Source organism: Macaca fascicularis, chromosome 13, assembly GCF_037993035.2.
Source record: "Macaca fascicularis isolate 582-1 chromosome 13, T2T-MFA8v1.1".
Lineage (NCBI taxonomy): Eukaryota > Metazoa > Chordata > Mammalia > Primates > Cercopithecidae > Macaca > Macaca fascicularis.
This window is the reverse complement of record NC_088387.1, coordinates 97,043,334-97,056,783: the sequence shown is the minus strand read 5'-3', so window position 1 is coordinate 97,056,783 and position 13,450 is coordinate 97,043,334. Positions and strand designations below refer to the sequence as shown.

The window sequence follows — 13,450 nt, the reverse complement described above, 5'->3', positions numbered from 1 at the left end:
GCTGGGCGCGGTGGCTCACGCCTGTAATCCCAGCATTATGGGAGGCCGAGGTGGGCGGATCACCTGAGGTTGGGAGTTCACAACCAGCCTGACCAACATAGAGAAACTCTGTCTCTACTAAAAATACAAAATTAGCCGGGCGTGGTGGCACATGCCTGTACTCCCAGCTACTCGGGAGGCTGAGGCAGGAGAATCGCTTGAACTCAGAAGGCGGAGGTTGTGGTGAGCCGAGATCACGCCAGTGCACTCCAGCCTGGGCAACAAGAGTGAAACTCCGTCTCAAAAAAAACAAAAAAGAAATTAGCTGAGCATGGTGGCACAGGCCTGTAATCCCAGCTATTCAGGAGGCCGAGGCAGGAGAATCGCTTGAATCTGGGAGACCGATGGTTACAGTGAGCCAAGATCACGCCACTGTACCCCAGCCTGGGGGACAGCATGAGACTCTGTCTCAAAGAAAAAAAAAAAAAAAAATATATATATATATATATATAAAATAAATGAATAAATAAATAAACTGATGCATGAATGTTCATAGCAACATTATTCATAATAGCCCAAAAGTGGACACAGCCCAATGTTCATCCACTAATGAATGAATGAATGAATGGACAAAATATAGTATCCAACAAAATTGTTTTTAAACATAAGGAATGAGGTACTGCTACATGCTACAACATGGATGTACCACAAAAACATTATGCTAAATGAAATAACACGCACAAAGGAGTACATATTGAATGACTCCATTTATAGAAAATGTCCAGAATAGGCAGATCTATAAAGACAGAAAATAGAGTCCTGATTGCCAGGAGCTGGGAACGGGGGAATGAGGAGCAACTGCTCATGGGTTTCTTTTTCAGGTGGTGAGAATGTTCTGGAATTAGCTAGTGGTAATGGTTGCACAGCCTTGGGAACATACTAAAAACCACCGAACTATGCACTTTATTTATTTGTTTTTATTTATTTATTTATTTTTGAGATGGAGTCTCTGTCATCCAGGCTGGAGTGCAGTGGCATGATCTTGGCTCACTACAACCTCCACCTCCCAGGTTCAAATGATTCTCCTGCCTCAGCCTCCCCAGTAACAGGGATTACAGGTGCCTGCCACTGCGCCCGGCTAATTTTTGCATTTTTAGTAGAGAAGGGGTTTCACCATGTTGGCTGGGCTGGTTTCAAACTCCTGATCTCAGTTGATCCACCCACCTTGGCCTCCCAAAGTGCTGGAATTACAGGCATGAGCCACCATGCCCAGCCCTGAATTATGCACTTTAAAATGATGAATTTTGTGGTAAGCGATTTGTATCTCAAAACAAAACAAAACAAAACAAAACAAAACAAGAAGGCAATTGGCTGTGAGAAGCTGGACCACTGACAGGTCAGGACTGGAGACTTGCCCATGAGAGAGTCAGCACAGAGGTGGCTTAAAATCAAGGGAGTGGGGAGTCGCACCAAAACAGCAGGCATAGGGTGAGAACTGGGAAAGCCTAGCGCCCAGGGAGACACTCACATTTAGAGTGTGGTGACAGAGGAGGAGCCAGGAAGAGACAAGAAATCAAGAGAGTGTGGAGGGCTGGGCGTGGGGGTTCATGCCTGTAATCCCAGCACTTTGGGAGGCTGAGGCGGTGGATCACCTGAGGTCAGGAGTTCGAGACCAGCCTGACCAACATTGTGACACCCAGTCTCTACTAAAAATACAAACAGTAGCTGGGCATGGTGACACGCGCCTGTAATCCCAGCTATTCGGGAGGCTGAGGCAGGAGAATGGCTTGAACTCAGGAGGTGGAGGTTGCAGTGAGCCGAGATTGTGCCACTGCACTCCAGCCTAGGTGACAGAGCAAGATTCCATCTCAAAAAAAAAAAAAAGAGTGTGAGCCACAGGCTGCAGGAGTTGCTACAGGCAAGGCTGTTCCAAAACATGTTGCACTAAACAGTGATCCTCGTGCATAAACCCTTATGCATTGCTAATAGGCTCAATCCTAGAGGTGGAACTCCTCCTGGGTCAAAGGCCATGGGCACTTTGGATAGATCCTGCAAATTTTCACTCATCCACATTGCAACTGTTCTGGATTGTGAGAGGGCCAAGATGCCTACCACGTGGAGAGGGGACAAGAGCCAGTTCAGCGTCCTGGGAAAACAAGGCAAGGTGTGGATTGCCAGGCATGACCTGGCAGAGCTGATAAGCTGATGGGCACAGCATGTGGCCAGAGTAACTGGGAGACTTCAGCAGAACCCGAGAAGAGAGGGGATTCGTACTGTGGGAACAGAGCAGACTCCTCTGAGGGCCTAGGAAACGTTTACTGAATTAACAAAGCAGCAAGAGAAACACAATTGCCAGGAAAGAGTCTTCATTCCAGAATCCCAGGTGGCCACGATGCTGCTGGGTGACCTCAGATGAGTGACCTGGCCAACCTTCAGATAGCTTGTCTGTCAAACTAAAGGTCCGGATGGACATTTCTGGCCAGGATCCTTTCCGCTTTAGAACTCTGTGGTTCCTGCTTGAAAATAGGAGTGAAACTTCCTTTTAACACCAACTACCAAAATCAGGACAGTTTCTCTGTCAAAGGTTTGTTCCTATGGTGGTTTCCCCATTCTCTGCAAGGGGCCAAGAGGTCATGATTTGAAGCAAGCATTGACCAAAACAGCTCAGTTCAATTTAGCGAGCGTTTACAGAATGTCCCAGGTGAAAGCCACCACCATCACCATTATCTCTTGCTGACCGGAACAGCTTCCTTGCCAGTTTCCCAACCACCACCTTGCACCACTGCAGTTTATTCTCAACACAGCAAGTCACAGCCAGGCACGGTGGCTCACACCTGTAATCCCAGCACTTTGGGAGGCCAAGGTGGGCAGATCACTTGAAGCCAGAAGTTCGAGACCAGCCTGGCCAACATGGCGAAACCCCATCTCTATGAAAAATACAAAAATTAGTCATGTGTGGTAGTGGGCACCTGTAGTCCCAGCTACTCAGGAGGGTGAGGCATGAGAATCACTTGAATCTGGGAGGCGGAGGTTGCAGTGAGCCGAGATCACACCACTGCACTCCAGCCTGGGCAACAGAGTGAGACTCTGTCTCAAAAAAACAAAAACAAAAAAACACAGCAAGTCACTCGAAGCAAAAGGCAAAGTCTACCATGGCCTACAAGGATCTGCGGGATCTTACACCCCAACGGGGTCTGCATTCTACTGTGCACACACACACACACACACTCCCACCCTCCTGCCTCCAGGCCTTTGCACATCCTGACCCCTTGCTCCCTCGCCTCATTAAGGTCTCTGTTCAAAAGAAATCTCATCGGCCGGGCGCAGTGGCTCACGCCTGTAATCCCAACACTTTGGGAGGCCGAGGCGGGAGGATCACGAGGTCAGGAGATCGAGACCACCCTGGCTAACACGGTGAAACCCCGTCTCTACTAAAAATACAAAAAATTAGCCGGGTGTGCTGGCGGGCGCCAGTAGTCCCAGCTACTCGGGAGGCTGTGGCAGGAGAATGGCGTGAACCCAGGAGGTGGAGCTTGCAGTGAGCCGAGATTGCACCTCTGCACTCCAGTCTGGGTGACAGAGCGAGACTCCGTCCCCCCTCCCAAAAAAAAAAAAAAAAAAAAGAAATCTCATCAGAGATTTCCCAGACCTCCTTATACAAAATAGCACCCCTAGCTCATCACTCTCAATGTGCCTGTCCTGCTTGGTTTTCTTCATAGCACTTATCACCAGCTTTACGTTACATATTTACGTGTTTATTGCCTATACCCCACTACTAACTACCACACTGTGAGCTTCCTGAGAATAGAAACTGTTGCCTCCACTAGTCCTGGAGCAGGACTCCTACAGAACAGGTATTCCAGACGTCTTTGGGGAGAATGAATGAACCCTCACACAAGCCCCAGCCACAGGAGTCAGTACCAGGTGCCTTCTGAGTGGATATAGCAATGAATAAATCTAGGTTCCTAAGTTAACCTCTTGGCTTTGTTTGCAGGGTTTGGCATCTCTCCAAAGCTGAGCTTTCGTGTGTGAATCTGAGGGTTAGTAAGCCCGGGACACGCTCCATGAGGGTAGGAACTGCTTCCTATTCACTGCTCATCCCAGAGAGAGCACTCAGAAGGGCTCAGTACTTAAGAACGAAGGTGTGGGCCTAGGGAGACATACTGTATTCTTCACACAAGAGCAAGACAGAGATGCTTTTGCCTCAGTCTAGGAAGCCGAGATTCAGTGAGGGAGAAATGGGGATTGATTCTTGTCACCGTGAAGATCCCCAGGTGGGAGGCTCTGTGACCTGTACCTAAAGCCCTGCATTAAGACTAGAAGACTTAGTCTGCAGGTTACAATTCCTGACAGTAGGGCAGCCCTGCCCTCTGGTGGCCACCTGGTGCAGTGCCATCACGGGAAACAAAACAAAAGGGAATTAATTTTTTTTATTTTACAAGTTCCTTAATTCCCTTAAAGACAGCCTGGGAGACATATAATACAGGAATACAAAGTAATTCCATTACCTTGATACCCTTTCTGCCACAGGAGCTTTCACTCATGCCTATTTTAAACCTAGTTCACTGATTCAGTGAAGTGTTTACCAAGCGTGTACTGTCTCAGGCAATGGCTGTGAACAAAACAATTAAAAACCACTGTGTCTGCGGGGCACGGTGGCTCACACCTGTAATTCCAGCACTTTGGGAGGCTGAGGCAGGTGGATCACCTGAAATCTGGAGTTTGAGACCAGCCTGGCCTGTCTCTTCTAAAAATACAAAAATTAGCTGGGTGTGGTGGCACACGCCTGTAATTCCAGCTACTTGGGAGGCTGAGGCAGGAGAATCACTTGAACCTGGGAGGCAGAGGTTGCAGTGAGCCAAGATCGTGCCATTGCACTCCAGCCTAGACAACAAGAGTGAAACTCTGTCTCAAAAAAAAAAGAAGAAGAAGAAAGAAGAAAGAAGAAGGAGAAGGAGAAGGGGAAGAAGCAGCAGCAGCAGCTTTCAGTTCACTTGTATCCTAGCACTTTGGGAGGCCAAGGTGGGTGGCTCACCTGAGGTCAGGAGTTCGAGACCAGCCTGACCAATCTGGTGGAACCCCCATCTCTACTAAAAATACAAAAATTTGCCACTGCACTCCAGCCTGGGCAACAGAGCAAGACTCCATCTCAAAAACAAACAAACAAACAAAAAACAGAAAACAAAACAACACAATGAAGCTTTCAGCTTTCAGTCTCTTTTTTGGCAAGAGTGAGGGAAGCTGGCTGAGACGCCTGCCAGCCAGATGAGTTTTCACTGTCCCCAAGTCCAGGATGCCAGGAAGCCCCAGGCCAGAAAACAGGGCATGCAACTTCCATTCCCAATACTGTGAATTTACTCAACAGCTGAGGAGACAGTGACGAAGATAGGCAGGCCAGGTGCAGAGGCGCATGTCTGTAATCCCCAGCCCTTTGGGAGTGCTGAAGCAGGAGGATTACCTTGAGCCCAGGGGTTTGAGACTAGCCTGGGCAACATAGTGAGACTCCTATCTGTACAAAAATTAAAAAAAAAATTAGTCAGGCATGGTGGCACATGCATGCTACCAGCTACTTGGGAGGCTGGGGCAGGAGATCACTTGAGCCCAGGAGGTCAAGGCTGCAGGGAACCATGATTGCGCCACTGCACTGCAGTCTGAGCTACAAAGCAAGACCCTATCAAAGAAGAAAAAAGAAAGAAGAAGGAAGACAGAAGAAAGAAGAAGAAGAGAAGGAAGAAGGAGAGGAAGAGAAGGAAGGAGACAGGCAGAGCCCTGTGCCCTCCTGGAGTACAGGCTGTGGAGAGGCAGCACGGAACACACGACCACAGGAATGATTCTCATCACACTGTCGTACGGGAGCATTCACAGGAGCCCCGGCTCAATCCCAGATCCACTTCCCTGAGGAAGTCTTCTTTAAGCGAAGAACTCAGGGGTACGGAGGAGCCACCTGACCTGGCAGTCAGAGAGCACCGTGTGAGCACCTAAGCACACAGAACAGAGGAGGAAGGGGAGAAGGGGAGCAGGCCAGACCTCACAGGACTTTGTCCGCCAGTGAGGAAGCGTGGGAGATCCTTGCAGGAACAGGAACCCACTGAAGAGGCAGAGCACTTTCGAGCGCAACTGGCCTTTTAGAAAAGTCCCCTCTAACGACATTACCAGTTAGAAAATACACTGACTGGAAGAAAAGAGTCCATTCATAAGAGCGACACAAAGAACAAACTGTTTGGAAATTGATTTATCAAGGAGTATGTAAAACATCTCTAAAGAAAAGTTGTAAACTTGACTGAGGGACATAAAAGAAGACTTGCATAAATGGAAAAACACATTTTGTTTTAAACAAAAGTCAGTATTGTGGAAATGTTAAGACTCCTTAAATTTACCTATATATTTGCCAGATATATAAAACCCAAATTTTAGGGCCCATGTTATCTCCTTTCCCAATTCCCTCCGCAGCACTTATGACAATATGATTAAATGACTTTTATAATGATGTGTTTCATGCTTCCTTCCCACTAGACCCATAAAATAACACGAAAATTCATCTGGAAAATACATTAAGTGCAGATAGCCAGTAAATCTCTAAAAAGTAACCCTACCGCATAGTAAAAATACATTAGAAACCTGGAAGAAATAAAGCAATTTGGCACACGTACAAGAATAGGCAGTAAGATTAACAGAACACCACAGAGACACTGAAATAGACCCAACTATATGTGGAAATTTAGAATATGATAAAGGAAGAATGACAGCAGTCAGGAAAATGGATTATTCAGTAAATAGTATTGGGGAAATGACTGGCCACCTAGAAAACAATTAAATGTGGATCCACACCTTTCTCCTTGACATCAAATAAACTGCAGGTAGACCAAAAACGTAAATGTACAAGTGGAATCATCAGTGCATGAGAACAAAACATGACTCTATTCTTACTTTGAGTCTAAAAGATGTAAAACTCCTTATGACAAAAATACATAAAGACAACAGATTAGTTGGGGGAAACATTTGCCACAATGTGAGAGTCCATGTGCCAATTCCTCAACTACAAAGAATGCTTAGAAATCAAAAAAACCAGGCCGGGCATGGTGGCTCATGTCTGTAATCCCAGCTACTTTGGAGGCTGAGGCAAGAAAATCGCTTGAACCCAGGAGGCAGAGGTTGCAGTGAGCCAAGATCCCACCATTGCACTCCAGCCTGGGCAACAAGAGGGAGACTCCATTTAAAAAAAAAAGAAAAGAAAAGAAAAGAAAAGAAAAAAAGAAATCAATAAACTGGCCGGGCGTGGTGGCTCACGCCTATAATCCCAGAATTTAGGGAGGCCAAGGCAGGAGGATCACTTGAGCTCAGGAGTTCGAGACCAGCCTGGCCAATATGGCAAAACTCCGTCTCTTCTAAGAATACAAAAATTAGCCAGGCATGGTGGCGGGCACCTGTAACTCCAGCTACTCAGAAGGCTGAGGCAGGAGAATTACTTGAACTCAGGAGGTGGAGGCTGCAGTGAACCGAGATAATCACGCTACTGCACTCCAGCCTGGCTGACAGAGCAAGACTCCATCTAAGAAAAGAAAAGAAAAAAGAAAAGAAAAGAAATCAATAAACCACAGATAAAGAACCCAATGGAAAGAAGAAGCAAGAGAACACACAGCAGAAAAAGATTCACATGTATAAGAGATATGTCAAATGCTCCACTTCACTCATAATTTTTTCTTTTCTTTTTTTTTTTTTTTTTTTTTTTTTTGAGACAGAGTTTCACTCTGTTACCCAGCCTGGAGTGCAGTGGCGCAATCTTGGCTCACTGCAACCTCTGCCTCCTGGGTTCAAGTGATTCTCCTGCCTCAGCCTCCTGAGTAGCTGGGACTACAGGTGCCCACCACCATGCCCGGCTAATTTTCTTTTCTTTTTTGGAATTTTTAGTAGAGACAGTGTTTCATCATGTTGGCCAGGCTGGTCTCGAACTCTTGACCTCAAGTGATTCTTCCGCCTCGGCCTCCCAAAGTGCTGGGATTACAGGCATGAGCCACTGTGCTTGGCCTCATAATTTTTAAAAGACAAATGAAGGTAAGATGCCATTTTTCACCTATCAGATGGGGAAGCGTTTTTAAGAGTGAGGAGAAAGATTGGATTATTTATGCAAATGGAAATCAGTAGAGCCATTGTGAAAGGCAATTTGCACTAGCTATCAACATTTTAAGTGCGCATCCCTGGAAGCCTGCAATTCCACGTCTAAGGATTGATTTCACTGCAGCATTATCTGTAAGAGCAAAACGCTGAGAAACAAGGACGGCAATCCTCAGGCATGTTGATGTGAACAGAGCCCCAGCAGGCACTTTCAAATGAAAAAGACACAGTGCCGAAGTCCGGATCATTTGATTTTTAAGGTTACATACATACGCACCTATAGAACGATATACACGCAATTACATATACACACACGTAGAAAATCACTGACAGACTTTGAAAAAAATCAGAAGTGTTACAGAATGAACAAGCTGCTCTGAGAAGCAGGCTGGAGGTTGGGGGTGAGGGAAAAGGGGATCTGTCTTTGACTTTTACCTAAAATCCTATTTTAGTATTTGAGTTATTGCCATAAGAAGGTATTGCTTTTGAGGCGAGGTGCGTGGCTCATGCCTGTAATCCCAGAACTTTGAGAGGCTGAGGCAGGTGGATCACCTGAGGTTAGGAGTTCAAGACCAACCCAGCCAACATGGCGAAACCCCGTCTCTGCTAAAAATACAAAAATTAGCTGGGTGCAGTGATGCGCACCTGTAATCCCAGCTACTCGGGAAGCTGAGGCAGGAGAATCGCTTGAACCTGGGAGTCGGAGGTGGCAATGAGCCAAGACTGCACCACTGCACTCCAGCCTGAATGGGAGAGTAAGACTCTGTCTCCAAAAAAGAAGGTATTGCTTTTGAGGGTTTTTTGTTTTGTTTTGTTTTGCTTTTAATCATTGTTTGTTTGCTTGCTTTTTGAGACAGGGTCTTACTCTGTTGCCCAAGTGGGAGTGCCACGGTGCGATTATAGCTCGCTACAGCCTGAATCTCCCAGGCTCAAGCAATCCTCCCACCTCAGCCTCCTGAGTAGCTGCGACTACAGGCCCGTGTCACCACACCTGGCTAATTGTTGTTGTTGTTGTTTTTCAGTAGAGATAAGGTCTCGCTATGTTGCCCAGGCTGGTCTCAGGCTCCTGAGCTCAAGCGATCCTCCTGCCTTGGCCTCCCAAAGTGCTGGGATTACAGACCTGAGCCACCACACCCCACCTACTTTTTGAAATAGTACCAAAAGTCGCCGCCGCCGCCGCCGCCGCCGCCGCCGCCGCCGCCGCTGCTGCTGCTGCTGCTACTACTGCTTTCAGATCACGCAGACTGCAGTGGCCTGAACTGACCACAAGGGCATAAGTGAGTTATGGGGAGATCCGTGGCCATCCAGGTACAACATGGTGCCGCTGGAATGGTGGCACTGCTAGCTGAAAAGAAACAAATGGATTCCAGATTTACTTAAAAGGCAAAACTGACAGGAGGGATAGTGAGAACAGAACTATTCTCTGTTTCCACGGCCACTCTCCCATCCCATCTTTCTGCCCCAGGACAAATGACATCCCATAAGACCTCAGTCTCAGAATCCAGGCTCCCATGGGCTAACGTAGCACAAGGCACAGAGCCAGAGTCTGGAAAAGCCTCAGAAATGACAGCAGAGTTTGGGCCAACTCTGCCCACCACCCGCCACTACCCACCCTCCTGGGCACAGGGAGGTAGCCAGGAGCCTGCGTGGCACTTGCTGAATGAGGACTTGAATGGGTGCCTTCTAACTATAACTCCTTGGTTCACGCGAGATGGGGAAGATCTGCAGGCGGGGCCCCTTCCCGTCGGTCGCACCACCCGCTGTGCACACCTTCACCCTCCCCCTGCCCTGGTTCTCTCCAGGTACCGACAGATTCTCCTGGCTGGGCAGACGGGCCCAGAAGGAAGGCTGCTCGGACCCCCACCTGCACCCTGAGCCCTGGCCCCCAGCCTCCTGGGCTGGCCCTGAACCTCCACATCCCGCCCTGCCGTTCGCATCTCCTGTTACAGGACATGATCCTCCCCTGACCCATCCCATGGCCCTTCCCACTGGGTGCCCCCTTTTTAAGACTCTGCCTCCCTCCAGCCCTCAGCACCTGCAGGCCCAATGAGCAGGAGCCACAAATCTGTCCCAGAATCACCAGGAAAATCAGTGTGGCTTCTCAGAGGAGGCAACATCTGGGTTGGGCGTTGAAATATGGAGAGGAATGAGCCTCTGCCAGATAAAAGAGGAAAAAGGATGTGGCTTTGCACAGGTATTCTGGACACAGTAAGGGTGGGACTGAGGGCTTGATGTGGCTGTGTTAGAGGTGGCCAGACTAAATGCTTAGGGCGTTAGAGCCAGAAGAGTGGCCTCATACCTCGCTGGCCCCCGTGTTCCTTCCTGAGCTGCTGCTCACATAGGTGTGTGGTGGTCAAGTACACGTGGTCCGCTTCTCCACCAGACCCGGAATTCCTCAAAGAAGGGCTGTGGCCTTCAACTCTGTGAGCTGGGTACCTGGCACACCCTAGAGCTTAGGATATAGCAGATGCTCAGCACATGTTTGTTGACCTCAAATACATATATACATATATATGTGTGTGTGTATATATATATATGCAATTGTGGTGGTCATACAACTGTAAACATCAGTCAAAATGCATTGAGTTGCATATTTAAAATTGGAGAATGTCACTGTTTGTGAATTATGCCTCAGTAAAGCTGACAAGAAAAAGCATGCTTTAGAGTCTCTGGGTTTCCAGGTTCACCAGGCACTTTCACATAGCTTATCTCCAGTAGTCCAAACAACAGCCCCATTTCACAGATGGAGAAACTGAGGCCAGTGACTTGCCCACATCCCATAGTGGCAGACCTGGGCCCCTCCTTCAGAGCTTGTTGCTCACAGGATATAGGCCTGAGGGATTTTTTTTTTTTTTTTTTTTTGAGACAGAGTCTCGCTCTGTCGCCCAGGCTGGAGTGCAGTGGCCCGATCTTGGTTCACTGCAAGCTCCACCTCCCAGGTTCAAGCCATTCTTGTGCCTCAGACTCCCAAGTAGCTGGGATTAAAGGCGTGTGCCACCATGCCTGGCTAATTTTTTGTATTTTTAGTGGAGACGGGGTTTCGCCATGTTGGACAGGCTGGTCTTGAACTCCTGGTCTCAAGTGAGGCCTCTCAAAGTGTTGGAATTACAGGCATGAGCCACCGCGCACAGCCCGTGAGGGACTTTTGAGAGGACAGGAGCCAGCCATGGCTGGAATAATCCAATGTACAGAGCCTATCTGGTGAGGCTATTGCTGACTTGCCCTCGGGGAGTTCAGCCGCTTAAGAGAGCTTCAGTTGGTCAGTTCTGCTCAGGGGGTTCCTCAGGCCAATCTAGGAGACACTGGGTGACACTCACATTCCTGCACCCCCTGGTCCTGGCCCCAGTTCACACAGACCACCCACTGTCATTGGGTAGGTATTAGGGTTCTGAGTCAGATGTCCTCCAAAGAAGGGGTTCTACCACAAATTGGGTTGCCAGATTTAGCAAATAAAAATACAGGCCAGGCCAGGAGTGGTGGCTCATGCCTGGAATCCCAGCAATTTGGGAGACCAAGGCAGGAGAATCACTTGAGCCCAGGAGTTTGAGACTAGCTTGGGCAACATAGTGAGACCCCATCTCTACAAAAAAATACAAAGACTAGCTGAGTGTAGTGGTATACATCTATTCTGGAGGCTGAGGCAGGAGGATTCCTTGAGTCCAGGAGTTGGAGGCTGCAGTAAACTATGATTTTGCCACTGCACCCCAGCCTGGGCAACAAAACAAGGCCTTGTCTCAAAAAATAAACAAAAAACCAGGACAAAACGCTGGTGACATTCTGATACTAAGTAGGACATCCTAAACAGGATAGATTTATACTAAAAATGTATCTGTTGCTTATCTGAAATTTGAATTTAACTGGACGTCCTGCATTTAATCTGGCAATCCAAACTGGGGGGGAAAAAAAAAAAAAAAACCAACCCTAAAACTAAAATTAAATTAACAAAATTTAAATTTAATGAAATAAATTAATAAAATTTAAAACAAAACTAAAATGAAAGAAAAAGTAAAAGAAAAAATTTTTAAATGAGTTAAATTAAATGAAACATGAGAATAAAATCCAAAAGAGGTGAACACTGCACAGGCGCCCACGCCTGCGCCGAGCGCCCGCGGCCCAGCAAGATGGCGAGGCCGCGCTTCCCCACCCAGGCGCTGGGTACCCGGCCCTCTGCACGGCGCTCGCCCGGGACTGGGACGCAGAGCCGCTGACGGCTCTGGGGACGCCCGGGCCTCGGGCTTCCCCAGCGGCGCCTCCCAGGCGGCGATCGCCCGCGAGCCTTGGGGCCCGGGACCCAGGGCCTCCCCACCGGGAGCCAGAGGGACGCAGCGGTCTCACCACTGCTTTAGGCTGAATCCGGTGCTTTCTGGAAACGGCCTCCTGCAGCTCCAGAGCGCCTGCAGGGTAAGCAGAGGCTGCTCTGTTTTCAAGAAAGCCTCGCGCCCTCATGGCCCAGAAGGGCCCCTCAGGGTCGCTGCTGCTCTGTCTCTCTGGGGAGAAGGTCGTCCGCGCCACCGAGTCCCAGGAGGTCCCCGGACGCCCGCCCGGGCCCCGTGGGAGGGTAACGCCCGTGACTGCTCCTCTAGCTGCACTCTACTGCCCCTGCCATTCTGCCACTCAAATCTCTGGCCGGACACTGTGCAGGCGGCAACAGGTGGGGGGCCTTGGTTCTCCCCCACAAATCTGAATGCTGAAAGGCGCGCCAGAGAACTTTTGCTCACTTGGGGAAAAGCCGATCTGTACCTTAGAAAGGGCAATAATAAAGACATAATATTAAATTAATAATACCTAATACAGTCATAAAGGTCCAGAACCTTATACCCAGGCATCCCACTCCCTGGGAATGTATCCTAATAAAATAATTCAAAAGAATAAACGTGCCCTAGGCATAATCATATTCATCATGGCATTATTAGCAGGAGCTAAAAATTGAAAACAACCTCACCTAGCAAGGGGGAATGGTTAAGGGAAAGGTTTTATACCCACTAGATGGAATGCCGCGTAGCCAGTAAGTGATTATTGCAAGGTCTGTAGAAACACGGGGAAATGTTTATCATGCAATCTTAATGAAAAATGGTTTAACATGAAATGGTACATTCTCATGGATCTCAACTCCTTCAGAATTGCTTTTTCTTTTAATCGAAAATGTTATATAGATACTTGCAGATTCACATGCAGTTATAAGAAAGCATAGGCCAGGCATGGTGGCTCACGCCTGTAATCCCAACACTTTGGGAGTCTGAGGCGGGCAGATCATAAGGTCAAGAGATTGAGAACATCCTGGCCAACACGGTGAAACTCCATCTCTACTAAAAATACAAAAATTAGCCAGGCATGGTGGCATGTGCCTGTAGTCCCAGCT

General features: G+C 48.2%; 1 long non-coding RNA gene across 1 annotated transcript; it reads right to left on the bottom strand.

The window, feature by feature from the left end:
* Window positions 1-8,332: 8,332 nt before the first annotated feature.
* LOC102126672 (uncharacterized) lies at window positions 8,333-12,643 on the bottom strand. Its single transcript, XR_001484738.4, has 3 exons — window positions 12,427-12,643; window positions 10,391-10,543; window positions 8,333-9,436 (listed from the first exon to the last, which is right to left on the bottom strand). It is a non-coding gene; the product is annotated as an uncharacterized lncRNA (long non-coding RNA).
* Window positions 12,644-13,450: the final 807 nt, after the last annotated feature.